We start from the raw sequence: 15,886 nt of genomic DNA, 5'->3' as shown, positions 1-15,886 counted from the left end.
AGGGTGCTCGGGGCTGGGGGGCTCTCCGACGTTCTCACGCCTGAGTGAAGGTGCAAATGACACCGTGAGAACGCAACCTGTCGATCTGCTCGAACTCGGATTGTACTGAACAAGAAATGGAAAGGAGCGAGGGAGAGAAAGAAATCAGAAATGTTCTCAGAGCGAAAGGAAGAGGAAAAAGCCCCAACCCGGACTCCGCAGCTCTCGGGGACACCCGCAGGGCGCAGCGCCTTTCAAAATTCCAGCCAATCAGAAGAGGCGCTAACCAATTTCCAGCCAACCAGAGCATTTCTCGCCGATGACTCACCGGTTGCCAGGCGGGCCCGCAGAGCCCGGCGGCCCCGGAGCGGAATTCGGGGCTCGGGCCGGGGGACGGATCCGCCCCGGGGGGGTCCCCGAGCCCCTGCCCAGCCCTGGGGCCGATCGGGGGCTCCCCCACCCAGCAGCCGGTGCTGCGGGGCCGCGGGGCAGAGCGGTGGGAAAGGGGGGTCCGGGCTGGCAGCGGAGGAAATGCGGGAGGAAGAGGAGGGAGAGGAGGAGCAGGAGCGGGAGAATCGCGGCGCTCGCAGCGCCCGCACGCCGAGCCTGCAGCACCCCCTGCCCCGGGAGCATCGCCCCCAGCCCCGAGCCGCAGGGGAGGGCGGAGGCCGAGCTCGCCCCGGCTCCAGCCAGGGGTCTCAGGGAGGATTTTTTGGAGAGTGTTCGGAGCCGGCAGATCCCGGACTCGAGCCCCGGATATCCCCGGGCTCCCCAAGAGGAGCTTTTTCGCGGGGAGAGGAGCCGCAATCGCCCCTCGGAGGGTCCCGGGGGTCCACGTGGGGATGGCCCGGTACCGACGGGGCGGGACATTGGTTTTGGGGATTCCCGTGAGAGCCGGGGCTGTGGAACGGGGGACCCCCGGGGCGGGGAGAGGGGAAGGGGCGATACCGGAGCTGGGGGACCCCCGGCAGCCCGGAGATGAGGCGGGGACGGGACCCCCTGACCCTGAGAGGGGTGTCCTGGGGTGACTTCATGATGCTCGTACCCCATCAGTCTGTTTAGCCCAGAAATGAGTTCTGCACCTTTAAGTTTGATTCTGAGAGCGCAGGGGAGAAGGGAGAAGCAGTAGTTTGTTTTCATACACTGCACTCACTCCTCCACATTCCTGCTCCTGGACTGTTGTGATGCCTTAAGGAGCTGGAACAGTGGCCAGATGGAGCTGATAGGAATAAAGTGGATTTTTACTGAAATGCTTTCAAAGGCCACACCCTGGCAGTACCGGAGGCACAGCTGTGGCTCTGCCTGGATGGCTCAAAGATGGGAGCAAAAGAGGGCTTGGTCATGAGATCTGACATTTTTATGAGTTTTAGTCTATTTGCATATAGGAGTTCACTGCCCAATTAATAGCTTCAAATTATGAAGTTTAATCCTCCTTGCTTGCTTGCCCGCCCTCCTCTTTTCATGTGGTTTATGCTTTGGGCCTGAAGTTTGAAGAGATTGTCCTTGAGTCTCCAGCTAGAAGATGATTGTTTTGTCTTCAACACTCTGTGAAAAGATCCCAGTAACACTTAATATAAAGCTAAAAGCTGCACACCAAAACAGAACAGAAAAACTTAAAACCTAAGGTATCAGTTGTCTGCTGACAGACAGCAGGACAGAGCTCTCCTTTGCTTTTCGTTAGTTTTAACTCTCCGAGGCAGAGAAGTTCCCTGGAGTATGGTTTTTCTTTTTCTTTGGAGCTGTTTAAACCTGCTCTGGACTGAACACCCAGAACACCGCTGGCAGCTCCCACCTGTGGCCCACCAGGCTGAGCCTGGGCCGCAGCATTTCCAGCAGTGGAAGGACTGACATGAGACTGATAAGAGACTGAGTGAGCAGAGCTACAGCCCACAGAAGGACTTTCTGAGATTGTCATCTCTTTTGTAGCGGCAAGAGGTTTTATTGTTTAATGTTGTTCATTTTTTGTGCTGATGAATGCTTTGCCTGTTAAATAAAGAGGTTTTTTCCCCTTTTCTCCGAGGAAGTCTTTTCCTGATCTGGTTGGGGGAGTGGCTGCTTGAATTTGCTTTTTAGAGAAAACCCCTTTGGAGGTTTTCTCCCAAATTTGCCCTAATCCAGGACAGGGTGGTGGGAAGAGGGGAGACCCCCAAGTGACTGGACTGGGGGGAGGCTGGAGTGGGGGACCCTGAAATCCCCCAGCATCCCTAAGCAGGACCCTGGAGAGAGGGATCCCCAGGACCCATGGGATCCCCAGCAGCCCTGAGACAGGGGACCACCAGAACCCCAGAGGGATGAGACTGGAAATGGGATGCTCCTGGTGGCTTTTTTTAATTCACTCTTGATTTTTGGAAATTTTTATGGGCACCAGATAACTTCTGGAGATGGATTTGGTTGGGAGGAATTCCCAATCCAAGGATTCACACCTTGTTTTACCCCAAACCAGGATTTCCTATTCCCAAACCTTCACCTGATGGAGGAGAAGGCTGCGAGGAAGAGGAAGATGCCCCAGGACACCCAGGCAGGTGAGGAGGAAGTCAGTGCCCCTTTCCCCCTTTCTCCTGCTCCATCTCCCAGCCCAGCATGGCCCCCAGCTGCAGGACAACCCTGCTGCCAACGCTGTCCTGCCAGGGATGCACTGGGGGGATCTCCTTCCCCTTCCCTCTGGCACGGAGGCAAATCCCATCCTCTCCTTGTCCTTCCTTCCCCAGAGAAGGAGCTGAGGATGGAGACCAGGGAGGACAAATCCCTGCACCAGAACCTCGAGGAAGAGGCTGTTTTTAGTGGTGCCACAGTGCAGAATTATAATGGGGAGGAAAAGTTCCAGAGATCCCACAAGAGGAGGGGCTGCAAACCCAGCCCAGGCTGCTCTGAGAAGGAAAGAACCGCATTGAGCCAGGAAGGTGGACAGAGCTTCAGCCAGAGCTTGGAGCTGGTGGCTCATGAGCAACTTCATGATGGGGAGAAGCCCCACAAGTGCTTGGAGTGTGGGAAGAGCTTCAGGCGGAGCTCCCACCTGATCCGCCACCAGATAATCCACACAGGGGAATGGCCCTACGAGTGTGGGGAGTGTGGGAAGGGCTTCAGCTGCAGCTCCACCCTCATCACCCACCAACGCATCCACACTGGGGAGAGGCCCTACGAGTGTCCCCAGTGTGGGAAGAAGTTTCAGACCAGCTCCAATCTCCTCCTGCACCAGCGGATTCACACAGAGGAGAGGCCCTTCCGCTGCCCCAGCTGTGGGAAGGGCTTTAAGCACAACTTTACCCTCATCAGGCACCGGCACATCCACACTGGGGAGAGGCCCTACGAGTGTCCCCAGTGTGGGAAGAGCTTCTCAGACCGCTCGTTCTTTACCCAACACCAACGGAGTCACTGGTAAGGGCAGCCCTGTGAGTGCCCCAACTGCAGGAGGAGCTTCATGCACTGCTCCAGCTTCATCCCCCATGGGAGGACCCACGTTGGTCAGAAACCTTGCACTCTACATTCTCTGTGATGCATGTTGGGAAGACACGGGGCTGGTTATTCTTTTGTTTTGGCCCTAATTTTCTTTGCATTCATCTTCATCCCTTTAAAACAGAGAAAATTGGGGTAAAAATCAATAAATTCATCAAAGGCATCTAAAGGCTCACTTTTTACTTGTGTTTCAGGGGAATCTGGGATTCAGGGAGATAATTGGGAGAATTTGGAGGTTTTGGGGGTATTTGGTGTACTTGCTTCCCTTTCTTGGCACTGAAAGAGACAAGAGGGTTCAATCTGTCACCTAAATGCCACTGAAAACTACTCAATCCCACCCCAAAATTCCTCGATTCCACAACTCTTTGGTGTGGAATGGTGTTGGAAGGGGATTGAGCAAAGTGGGCTTCAAATCAGGAGGGTTGAGATGGGCATTAGGTGGGGCAGGATGGGTGGGACGGGGTTTGGGAGGTAGGAAATGGGGGAAATATGCCTTGGGAAGGGGGTGTTGATGTTCAGGAGTGGTGGGATGTGTCAGGGTTGGGATTGGGGAGGTGGGTTGGGGTCTGCAATGAGACAGCCAAAGTTTGAGGATGATGAAGGGAGGGGGAGCCTATTACTGAGTGAGTTTTTTATTAATCCACATTCCTGAAGAGATTTTTAGGTATCTCATGTTTCTGAGGCAGTTTTGGGGCACTCCTCAGCTTTCAGGGGCTTTCCTGAGAGCAGCTCCATGGAGCCCCATTGCCAGGGGTGGTTGCCTTGGGCCAAGCTCAGAGCTGTAGGCAGAGTCCATTGCCTCAGTGCTGGAGAGCAGAGAAATGATGAATGGCCCCAGACATCTCCAGTGTGTGTTTGGGGCAGGGAGAGTTCTGCATAGGTGGGGTGGTCACTGCCCCACCCCAGCCACTGCAGCCTCTGGCCCAGCCCCAAAGTGGCTGCCAAGCCCCTGGCACCCCAAAAACCCCACCTGGGAGAGGGACCTGAGCAGGTCAGGCTGTGACAGGGGTGTGACACTGACACATCCCATGGCCCTGGAGCTCACAGCAGCTGAGATCCAAGACTGACTGTGGATCTCTCTATCCCTCTCTCTCTTCTCCTGACTTCCTCTTCTCAAAATCTGGATAACTTGAAGTTGGACAGGTTAGAGTTTGAGAAGTCAGTGCTTTGTCAAGTGATTTTCTGTAATTCAATGCTGTTTAAGATTTCCCAAGTACCTCATTCTCTGAAGTTTGCAACTAAAAGTTTGTTCTCCGCCCTCCTGAGAAGTTTGTTTTTTTCTCCCCTTGGCCATGTGTCCTGCAGGCTGTGCCCCCTGTGCATACTGCTCCTCTGCCCTGGCCGGCTGCACTCGCCCATCTCGCTGTGCCCCAGCATTTCTCACCCAGCGTGTCTGTGCCCTCCCTGGGCTCCCTGCACCCAGCGCTGCCGGGTCCTGGCACACAGAGCCAGGGCAGGAGCCCACCCTGCCAAGGGGCTCTGGAGCAGGGCGGGGGCTGCGATGGCTTCTGAGCTCAGCAGCTGCTCCTGGCATGGTTCCATGGGGATTGAGCACAGCAGCGCTGCTGAGCATTGTCCCTGCTGAGGGTCACACTCTGCCGGGGCACATTCCCTGCCTGCAGGATTGCTGAGCATTGTCCCTGCTGAGTGCTGAGGGTCACACACTGCCGGGGCACAATCTCTGCCTGCAGGATTGATGAGCATTGTCCCTGCTGAGGATCACACACTGCCGGGGCACATTCCCTGCCTGCAGGATTCGTGCCCGACCCAAGCACTGCACTGATGGCTCCAGCATTGCTTTCCAACAAAAACGGGAAGGCAAACTGTGTGTAGCTCATGGTATTTTAGAGTGTCTAAAACTCACCAAGTCATCGATCTTAGAGGTGAGATCCATTTGGAATTAACTGGATGGGAAAGTATTGCAAGATGGAAAAGGGGAACATGGAAATAAAGAGAGGAAAACATTTCAGATGGTTTCTTTCCATTTTCATTGCACTTCTGGAAAGCTGTTTCAGTTTTCCAGGAATCTTCTCCACAGTCCTGTCTGCTCTTTTCAAGAACCTTTCCTAGCAAACGAGGTTAAGCTCCTGTCACAAGCTGTGTCCCCAACTGCAGCTTCTCTTGGCTTTCAGCACTGTGCGTGCAGCAGGATTCTTGCAGCAAAGCAAGACAAAGCGTTTAGAGAACTGGACAATTTGTCCTTTCTTTTCCTGGTGGACTGGGGAGTTGTGCTGTTGGTGAGGTTTTCATTGTGACTGTTCCAACCTTGGAAAAAAGGATGTGGTACCAAGACTTGTTGGGGAATGCAACCCTGACTGAATTCAGAGAAAGAATCTCCAGAAGCTGCAGCCGGAAATGGAGAGTTGTGTGATAATCATTCACACATCTCCACAGACACCTGGAAAGTGATCTAGAACATGAAAATTGGTTGTCAGAGGCAGTTTCTTTCTGTTTTCAGTTTAGATGATTGTACATCTCTTGTGCTGGTATAAATCAAGAGCATGAAAACAATAGGTTCATGATAAGCAGCAGAACAAGCTGCATCTCCCAGAGTAGAAGACTGAAAGGATCTGAAAAGGAGAAATGAAGGGAATGACTTGGTGAACCTTGCCTCTAAGAAGGGTAATTTTTTCTAAGATTTTCCAATCCATTTCCTTTTGCTTTTCTCCTTCTTAATATGGCCATTTCCATCTCAGACTCACCATGAAATGAGTAGCCTGACCTTGTGGAAGTGCATGAAAAATGCCCTGTTCCTCTGCAGGGACAGTCAGGGTGGAACAGGAAGCAGTTTTGATATAATTGTGTGATAGATGAGTAATGCGATGGTTGAGTCTCACAATTAAAAGGCAGATATTATGGATATGTTAAGACAAGTTTTATAGATTTACAATTATGTTTTACACCTCCTTGTGTTGTTATCACAAGGTTACCTGGTAGTTGGGGTATTTGGGAGGGTTGGCTTGTTACTATGGCAACACCTGACTGTCAATCAAGATGTAAGGACATGACCTCCACCACTGGACAACAAAGAAAGAGTTGATTAACAAGATTTGAGAGGGGCTAAAGGGTTAAAAGGTGAAACATCCATTGTGTGGACAAGCACATAGTGGGAAAAAATCCTTTGCTCCCAGTGCCGTAATATTTTCTGTATTCAGTCTTCTGTTGTATTTTTTGAGAAGGTTTTAATAATCCTTTTAAATTTTTGGAAGTGAGCATCATTTCTCACAAATGGGGACTTGTCCAGGAAATACACCTGGTGGGCTTAGGAGTTTTCAAAAGGGGCGCCCCCCGCTACAGATTGGGCGTAGTCTGTCGGACTCTCCCAGTTCCACCAGTGGTTGCAGGCTGTAAGCCCCAAGACATCAGGAGACTGGATAATGAAAAGAGGGGAAGAGCGGTGGGTACCATCCACATAACTGATTCTGGCCAGATTGTGACTCTGTAATTCCAGTGTATGAAAGTGAGCTTCATATTAGTAATATACTGGATCCATCCTGGTCCCTTGAAGCATCAGGATATTGGACAGTAGAAAGGAAAAAGGAACAGTGGCATGCATGGCGGGGAGGAAAGCGGGGATCCCATAGACAAGGACCCCATGGCCGGCAGGACACGTAAGACTGAAGGGTTTGTGGGGACTTGTGAATGGGGTTCACCCATTGGGGAAACCGTGTTTGTGCCAGGACGGGGACCCACAGCGGGATTCCCAGCCGGCACACACCACGGGAGCCAGTGAGCTCTGTTGTTACCATATTTCTAGAGTCCGGTACCTTATGGGTGGTTTCCTCACAAGCAGCCCTTCACAGCAGTGTTGTTTCTGCTTCTTCATCAGGGCTCCTCTAAGGCTCTCCCTGACCGGCCAACCAACCCTTTTATCCCAGTTATCTTCATTAGCCACAGCTGCCGCCCATTTAGAACAACTAGGATCGGGGCAAAGCCACTTATGCAATACATATATTTTACTAGGATTCAAAGGCCACCTATACAATACACACTAAGATTCAATGGCCACCTATAAGCTCCACGTGACACTGTGGCTCGCACGGTGCTCAGAGCGGGGGCAGCCTCTGGGGTGCAGCCAGTGCTGTAATTTTCAGGGCCAGACAAAGCTGGGCTGGAAGCAGGGTGATCACCAAGGGGTTTGCTGCAGGGGATCACCCAGGAGCTGGTGCAGCAGTTTGTGTGCTGCTGAGCCAAGGGGGTCGGGGCAGCCTGGCCACCAAGCCAAGTCGCGTCAGGGCAGAGCTGCCAAACCGAGGAGGTCAGGCTGGGCCGGCTGCTGAGCCGAGCCAAATCAGGGCAGGCAGAGCCGCTGAGGCTGAGCCGAGTCAGGCCAGGGGCAGGACCGCAGCTGCCGAGCTGAACTGGGGCGGGCAGAGCCTCTGAGTTGAATTGGGGTGGAGAAACCACTGAAAGCTGAACCAAGTTGGGTCAGAAGTTGGATGGAAGCTGCTGAGTCGAATCAAGGCAGGCGGAACCACCAAAGCTAAGACAGGTCGGGCCAGGGGTGGGACTGCAGCTGCTGAGGGGAATTGGGCCAGGGGCAGGCCATAACCGAGCTGAGCCAGGCGGGACAGGGAGCAGAGTGTTACTGTGAGACCGGAGCATTGAACCAAGGAGGAGAGGAAGGGAAGGGACCAATCCGCTGATGCAGAAGCCCCTGGATCGTAAGTTTTTTAATTTTTATTTGTCAAAAGAGAAGTACAGGTTTTTGCTTGTTTTCTCTCTCTTCCCTTTCCTTCTCTTTCCTCCTTTCCTTGTTTCTTTTTTTCCCGCCCCCCTTTCCTTTTCCCTTCTGGGAGAGGCAGGCTCTGTCCAGAGGGCCTGTGGTTGGAAAGGTGAGCTCTGTCAGGGCAGGGCCTGTGATCACCAGTCAGGATGGGACTATGTGCAAATAGAGAATCCCCAAGGGGAGGAGTAGAAATTGAAGAGGTACCAATAGGTATACCCCCAGATGGCCCACTGGGAAGGAAACTAGCCCAATGGAAATATGACCCAAATACCAGAGACAAGGATCAGCTCAAAGTGATTCACTATTGCATGGTAGAATGGACCAGAAGGGAAATTAGGAGCAATCATGTATACTGGCCGAGATACAGGTCAGATGAAGGGTGGATGTGTCAGGCATTAAACATCCATGTAAGAGCTAAGAAACCATTCAATCAGGAAGAGAGTGACTACGCTGCCTGCTGTGGGAGGGGGAGACCTCACCCTCAAAGGTGAACATGTTTAAGGTGTCGTGGTCCACCCGAGTGAACGGGTGACGGATGATTTTTTTGTGCAAAAAAAATAACCAGCAAGGCACAGGGGCTTTGCTGTAACAAATCAACAAAATGCAATTTTATTGAAATAACCACAGCTGATATGCGTTGGTGAGGGAATCTGGGGAAGAGAAGGGTAAGACCAGGGAAGAGGGAGGAAAGGAGGACAGGTAGGGTATAGCTACTGAAACGAGTTGTTGTCCTTCGGGGGTCCAGCTGTCAAAGCTCACTGGTGCACGTCACAGGGAGATCTCAAAGCACAGTCAGATTGCACCCCAAAATATACCATTTTTCACTGGGGGAAGGGTAGCCGAAATAAGGTTTCCAAGGAGGGGAAAAGAATAGGAACAGAAAGAGGGGGGTTTATTCCATTGTTTTAATGGCCGAATGCTCGCAGGTGCATTTATTCTGGGCAGTATTCCCCTCTTCGTGCACACTTTCCCCCTGAGCTGGGGGGGTGTTCAGTCCCAGTCTCTGGAAGAGGGTGCCAAGGAGGTTTCTTGTCTTGTCTTGGTTCCTTGATGAGGGGATTCACATCTCTGTTTGTCTGTCACGGTGGTTGAAGGCAGGCAAGAGGGGTCTTCTCTTTGAGGGGGAAACCACGCCAGAGCTCAGACCAGCCAGGTCAGGAGGTAGGGAGAAAGTCCAGATCTATTGTTCAGAAAGGGCAGCATGCCCCTTTCGAGTTCAGCATGGCATGTTCTGCAAACAACCCCTGTGAACACACTGAATAAGCATAAGATTTTCTTTCCCAACTGGCTCAACAGTTTTTAACCTTTCAGTGGTCTTTTCTCTTCATGACAATCGTGAGGCAAAAATGAAAGATTTTCGGATAGACTCTCACATAAGGTATCAGAAAATAAAGAATGGGAGTCACTTACCCCCTCCACCTCCAATAGCTGCAGATACATCTCCCCTACCCCCTGATGGGCTTAGTCAAAACACCAGAAACAGAGTGGCACAATGAGAGGAAAGCAGATGAGGGGATGAGAACCAAGCAGCGGGATTATATGCCCTGAGGGAAGTACCCCTGTGTGGGATGCAGGGAGGAATTAGATTTGCAGTTGTGACTCTCAGCTCTTCTGATGTGAGAATGTTCATAAAATAATTGAAAGGATTACTAGAGGACCTCACTGGGTTAGTGGAACAGTTAGACGGGTTTCTGGGGCCCAATATTTATACATGGGAAGAGATGCAATCAATAATGACCATTCACACCAGAAGTAAGGCACATGATCCGGGCAGCTGGGATATGGATATGGGAAAGGGGGCATGTGCAAGGACCTCCTGGGGATCTGAACCTCCCCATAATGTGCCCCACCTGGGACCACAACAGCGCTGGGGACAGGCGAGACATGGAGGAATATGGAACATTGATTATAAGAGGTATCAAAGAGGCAGCTCCCTGTAATTAAAATGCTCATAAAGCTTTCAATGAGCAACAAAGAAAGAAAGAAACTATGACAAAGTGGCTAGAGAGACTGAGAAGGAATATGAGGCAATATTCAGGGGTTGACCCTGGAACAGTGGCCAGACAGATCTTACTAAAGATAAATTTTGTCACTCATGCCTGGCCAGATATATGGAGAAAGTTAGAAAAGCTTGATGGTTGGCAAGAAAGGAGGTTAGAGGATCTTCTAAGGGAAGCACAGAAGGAGTATGTAAAGAGGGATGAAGGTAAGACCAAGGTAATGCCAACTGCCATTAGGGAAGGAAACCAGCACATGAAGAACAACCCAGGTAAGGGAGGGGGATTCTAGTGTGGGAAGACAGAAGGAGGGGAGATGCAGCTCCTTGGAACTGGGCACAAAAAGGTGAGTTTGGGAAACAGGGGAACTTAGGACCAGTCTGCTTTTACTGTAAAGAGAATGGACATATTAGAAGGAATTGCCCCCAGAAGGAAAAGGGTCTATGAGACTGGGCAAAAAGGAGAAGTGGAAGACTAGGGGTGTCAAGGGCTCTACTTTCTCATGACAGACTACTATCAGGAGCCCTTGATAACTTTAAAAATAGATTCCAGGAGAAAGAATTTGAATTCTTAGTAGACACGGAAGCTGAAAGAACTTGTGTTTGTAGAATCCCAAAGGGGGCAAGTAGTAGGTGCAAAAGGAGAGGAGTTCAAGGTCTCAGTTTTAAAGGAAGTAAAGTTTGAAGGGGCAAATAAAGTAGGAATCAGGGATGTTCTATTAGTTCCAGAGGCAGGGTGCAATCCATTACGGCAGGATTTACAGGTGCATTAGCAGTTAAGCACTGGAATACTCTCAGAGGAAGGAAAAATGGTAATTAATCTTCTCCCATTAAGGGAAGAGGATGAGGGCAAAATTCATGAGATGATGTGGGCAAAACTGAAGAATCAAGGCAAATTGAACATGAAACCTATAGTAATAAAATGAATTGATGAGAGCCATCCAGTCCAGGTACAACAATATCCACTCTCCCTGGAAGGGAAATGAGGACTACGGTCGGTGATCCAGGACCTACTTGAGGACAGGACCTTAGAACCTTGTATGTCCCCTCATAATACACCCATATTGCCAGTAAAGAAGTCAGATGGGACTTACAGGCTTGTCCAAGATTTGAGAGAAGTGAACAAAAGAACTCTGAATGGATGCCCAGTAGTGCCTCACCCCTATACACTACTATTATCCCTACAGCACACCAGTGGTTTAGCATGACAGACCTAAAAGATGCTTTTTGTGTGTGCCCACTGGCAGAGGAAAGTAGGGATATATTAACCTTTGAATGGGAAGACCCTGATTCTGGGAGGAAGCAACAGCTTCAGTGGATTGGGTTATCCCAAGGGTTTTCTGAATCCCCAAACCTCTTTGGTCAAGCCCTAGGAGAAATAATACAACTCTTTTCCATTAAACCTGAGATAAAGCTCATCCAATATGTAAATTATTTGCTTTTCTCAGGATGGGAAGAAAAAGAAGTTTGGGAATCCACCATAGTGTTGTAAATTTTCTGGGGAACCAGGGACTTTGGGTATCAAAAGGTAAACTCCAATTTGTGGAGTGGGAAGTAAAATTCCTAGGACATGTGATTTGTCAAGGGAGCTGGTGGCTGAACCCTGAGAGAATTACAGGGATAGTGTCACACCCATGGCCAAAAACTAAGAGAGAAGTCAGAAGGTTTTTAGGCCTGTTGGGATATTGTAAGCTATGGATTGAAGAATACACACAGGCCATCCATTTCTTGCATGAAAAGTTCGTTGAAGAAGAGATTAGATGGGAAGAAGAACAAAAGTTTGAAGCTTTGAAGCAAAAATTAGTCAGTGCATTGGCACTGAGTCTTCCTGCCTTAGACAAACAATTCTATTGTTTGTCGATATAGAAAAATGGGTAGCACATGGAGTGTTAGCCCAGGACTGGGGAGGATCCAGGAAACCAGTGGCCAATTTATCAAAATTACGAGACCTTGTCAGCTGGGGGTGGCCAACCTGCATTCAGGCTGTGGCAATGACTGCCCTGCTCCTAGCAGAAAGCAAAAATTAACTTCTCGGGGAAAATTGAAGATATATATCCCAAACTCAGTAAGGAGTATCCTGAGCCAAAAGGCTGAGAAATGGCTCACTGATTCCTGAGTGCTAAATTAAGAAGCCGTCTTAATACCAAATGGTTTAGAGCTAATATTGAGTAACAAAATCAACCCTGCCCAGTTTTTGTATGGAGAACCTGATGAGAAACTAATACATAATTGCCTAGAGGTTATAAACTATCAAACTAAAATAAGAGAGGACCTAACAGATCAACCACTCCAAGGTGGAAAACAATTGTACATCGATGGATCTTCCCGGGTAATAAAGGGGCACAGGGTATTGGGGTACGCTATAGTGCATGAAGGGTTGGTGGCCGTAGAAAAGAGAAAGTTACTTTCCAACTGATCAGCCCAAGGTGTGAGCCATATGCCCTAAAGTGAGCTCTGGAAATATTAGCATGGAAATGGAGAACAATATATACAGACTCAAAATACACTTTTGGCATAGTGCATACCTTTGGAAAAATTTGGGGAGAGAGGGGTCTATTCAATTCAAAGGGAAAGGGACTGTTTCACGAAAAATTTATTTTACAAGAGTTAGAAACCTTACAATTACCAGAGGAAGTAGTGGTGGTTTATGTTAAAGGACATCAAAAAAGGGAGCAAGGGAACAACTTAGCCAATTTAGAAGCTAAAAATGCAACTGAATCAGAGACAGAAAAACTAATAATAGTACTAACACCCATGAGAGAAATGCAAAAAGTCCCCATATTCAGTGGGACATAAAAGGAAGAACTCCTCAAAATGGGAGCCAAGAAAAATAACAAAGGGAAGTGGAGATTAGCGCATGGGAGGAAAATGTTGAACAAAGCCTTTGCCAGGAAAATACTAGAATGCATACATATAACAACACACTGGGGTACACAAGTGCTAAGTGATCAATTTCTAAGGGATTGGGAATGCAAAGGAATTTTCAGAATAGCTAAGCAAGTAAGTGAATGGTGTGTGATATGTCAACAAGTAAGTAACAAAATTATGAGGAGAACACCCAGGGGAGGGTGATAAGTAGCCTTAAGGCCCTTTCAAAACAACCAAGTAGACTTTACTGAGCTTCCCCAGGTACAATGGTGGAAGTTTTTGCCAGTGATAGTAGAACAGATGACTCACTGGTAGAGGTGGTACCCACTGTGAAAGCCAATGCCAATGTTGTGAGTGAAACCCTTCTAGAATCAATCAGTCCCCGATATGGAATGGCAAACAGGATTGATTCAGACCAGGAAACTCATATGACATCGAAGATATTGCAGAAAGTTGTTCAGACTCTGGGAGTAAAATGGGAATTACACGCTCCATGGCATCCACAGAGTTCCGGTCAGGTTGACAGAATGAATGAAACTTTTAAAAGAGCTCTAGTTAAGCTAATGATTGAAACCAAAATGTCATGGATAAAATGTCTCCCTTTGGCCTTTTTAAGATTTAGAACCCGGCCTCAGTCAGGTCTGGGGGTGTCACCCTATGAAATGATGTTTGGGTTACCCTTCCTGACCTCACCCCAGAAGGTTGCCACATATGAGGAAGGGGAAACCAATGCCAAGAAATAAGTTATGTCCATAGCACAAACCTTAGAAGGGCTAAGACATAAAGGGGCAATTCCTCAAACTACCACCCTGGATTTCAGAATCCGTAATATTAATCCTGGGGATTGGGTGATGATTAAGTCATGGAGAGATCAGCCTCTAACTCCTCAGTGGGAAGATCCCTTTCAGGCACTGCTCACCACCAAATCAGCCATGTGAACTACAGAGCAGGGATGGACTCATGGCAACATCGTCAAAGGCCCAGTAGAAGAGCCCAAAGAGTGGACTGTAACATTCAGGCCAGGTGAAACAAGATTGACTCTCAAGCAGAGACTGAAAGACAACCAGAAAAACACCAAGATGCCCAAAAAGTGGAGTCAAGCTTCCACCAGATACCTGTTTTCCTGTTTTCATGGGTGAGAATTACCAGCATCTTTTGGGGAGAAGTACACAAGGGACTGTAAAAGGTAATAGGACAGCTTCTTTAAGAAAAGAAGACAAAGGAAGGAGGGCAAAGCTGGGTTGGCCTCATTGTTTGCTACCAAGAAGGCTCCATAGCCCTGCTGCGGGTAGCAACCCCGTAGGCATGGTAAGGTAGGGACAAAAGGCCATACTGGACCTCTATAATTCCTCAAATGTCTTTTAATTCAACAGGGACTCTTGAGCAGGACCGAGTTGGCCACTGCACTCACCCCTAAGATACACTGACTATGGGTAGCAGCCACATAGGCACGGTAGATGGGAGTCAAAGCCATACTGGACCTCTGGGATGTCCTTTTGTCCATTCCAAATAAGTGTGTCTGAGGAAAATCTGAGATTATTTTTCACCTGTTCCCACTGTCCTTGCCCACATCAACAGATGCTGGTGTGACTCGTTCAAGAGAGAGAGAAAATTTTTTACTTAATTGTTCAAGCAAAATGACTTAGAGAAAAAGAAAAGGGGGGAGTTTTATAGATGAGTGATTGTATGGTTGACTCTCACAATTAAGGGGTGAATATTACATATATGTAAAGAGAAGTTTTGTAGATGTATAATTATCCTTCCCCTGCCCCTTGCATTGTTATCACAGGACGGCCTCAGTAGTTGGGGCATTTGGGAGGGTCAGCTTGTTACTATGGCAGCACCTGACCTCCAATCAAGGTGTAAGACAGTGATCTCCACCACTAGACAGAGAAAAAGGAGTCGATTGACAAGACTTTGGGAGGGGCTAGAGATGTAAAAGACAGAGCATCCATTTTGTAGATGAGCACATGGTGACTGAATTCTTTGCTTCTGGCACTATATTCTTTTCTTTATTCAGTCTATTGTTGTATTTGAAAAGATATGAAAATCAAGACCCTTCTGTTGTATGTTGATAAGGACTTAATAAACCATTGAAAATATTGAAAGTGAAAATCATGTCTCACATGGGGTTGGGGAATCTGAGGCATGGCTGTCCACACTGGACTCCAGTTCCAATGTATAACTCTTCTGACGTGGCCAGACCTCCTTAGGAGCAGCACTACAGCAATATCAGGAACAGAATGCTGCAATCACCTCTTCTCAAAAGAGAAAAGTAATAAAATACAGTCTTTAAAATAGCATTACATATTTCTTAGAAGCTCATTGAAATATTTCTCCGTAACTGTAAAAGGAAATCTTCCTGATGAACTGCTCCAGACCAGAGGGAAATCAAGGCAGAGTCATGGTTTGGCAGGACTTGCCTGATCCTAATGAGCTCTGAGTGCATTTGAAGCTGAGCCCTTGAACCTCAGGGCCTGAGAGGAGATTGCACAAACCTTTCCAGGAGTCAAAGTCAGAGGAAAGACCCAAAGTGTCTCAAAGCATGAATGGGTCCCACTGAGGTCCCTCTCCAACACAGGCTCCTCATGGACTCCTTGGAGGAGAGAATTGGAGGCCAGGATGGCACAAAAACCTCTCAGAGATGGAGAGTGGAGAAAGAAAAATCCAAAGTACCTTAAAACCTTGAGTACCTCAAAGCATTAATGAGCCCCACTGAATGTCAGTACAAAGCTCTCAAGGGACTCATTAAAATAGATAATAGGGGCCATGATTGCACAAACCTCTCACAGAGTCTGTATCCAAAGGGCAACACCAAGTACCTTAAAATAACTGAAGTACCTTGAAGCATTAATGACCCC

Source organism: Melospiza melodia, unplaced genomic scaffold (genome assembly GCF_035770615.1).
Source record: "Melospiza melodia melodia isolate bMelMel2 unplaced genomic scaffold, bMelMel2.pri scaffold_18, whole genome shotgun sequence".
NCBI classification, from domain to species: Eukaryota; Metazoa; Chordata; class Aves; order Passeriformes; family Passerellidae; genus Melospiza; species Melospiza melodia.
The sequence above is the reverse complement of the archived record's forward strand: the minus strand, read 5'-3'. Positions refer to the sequence as shown.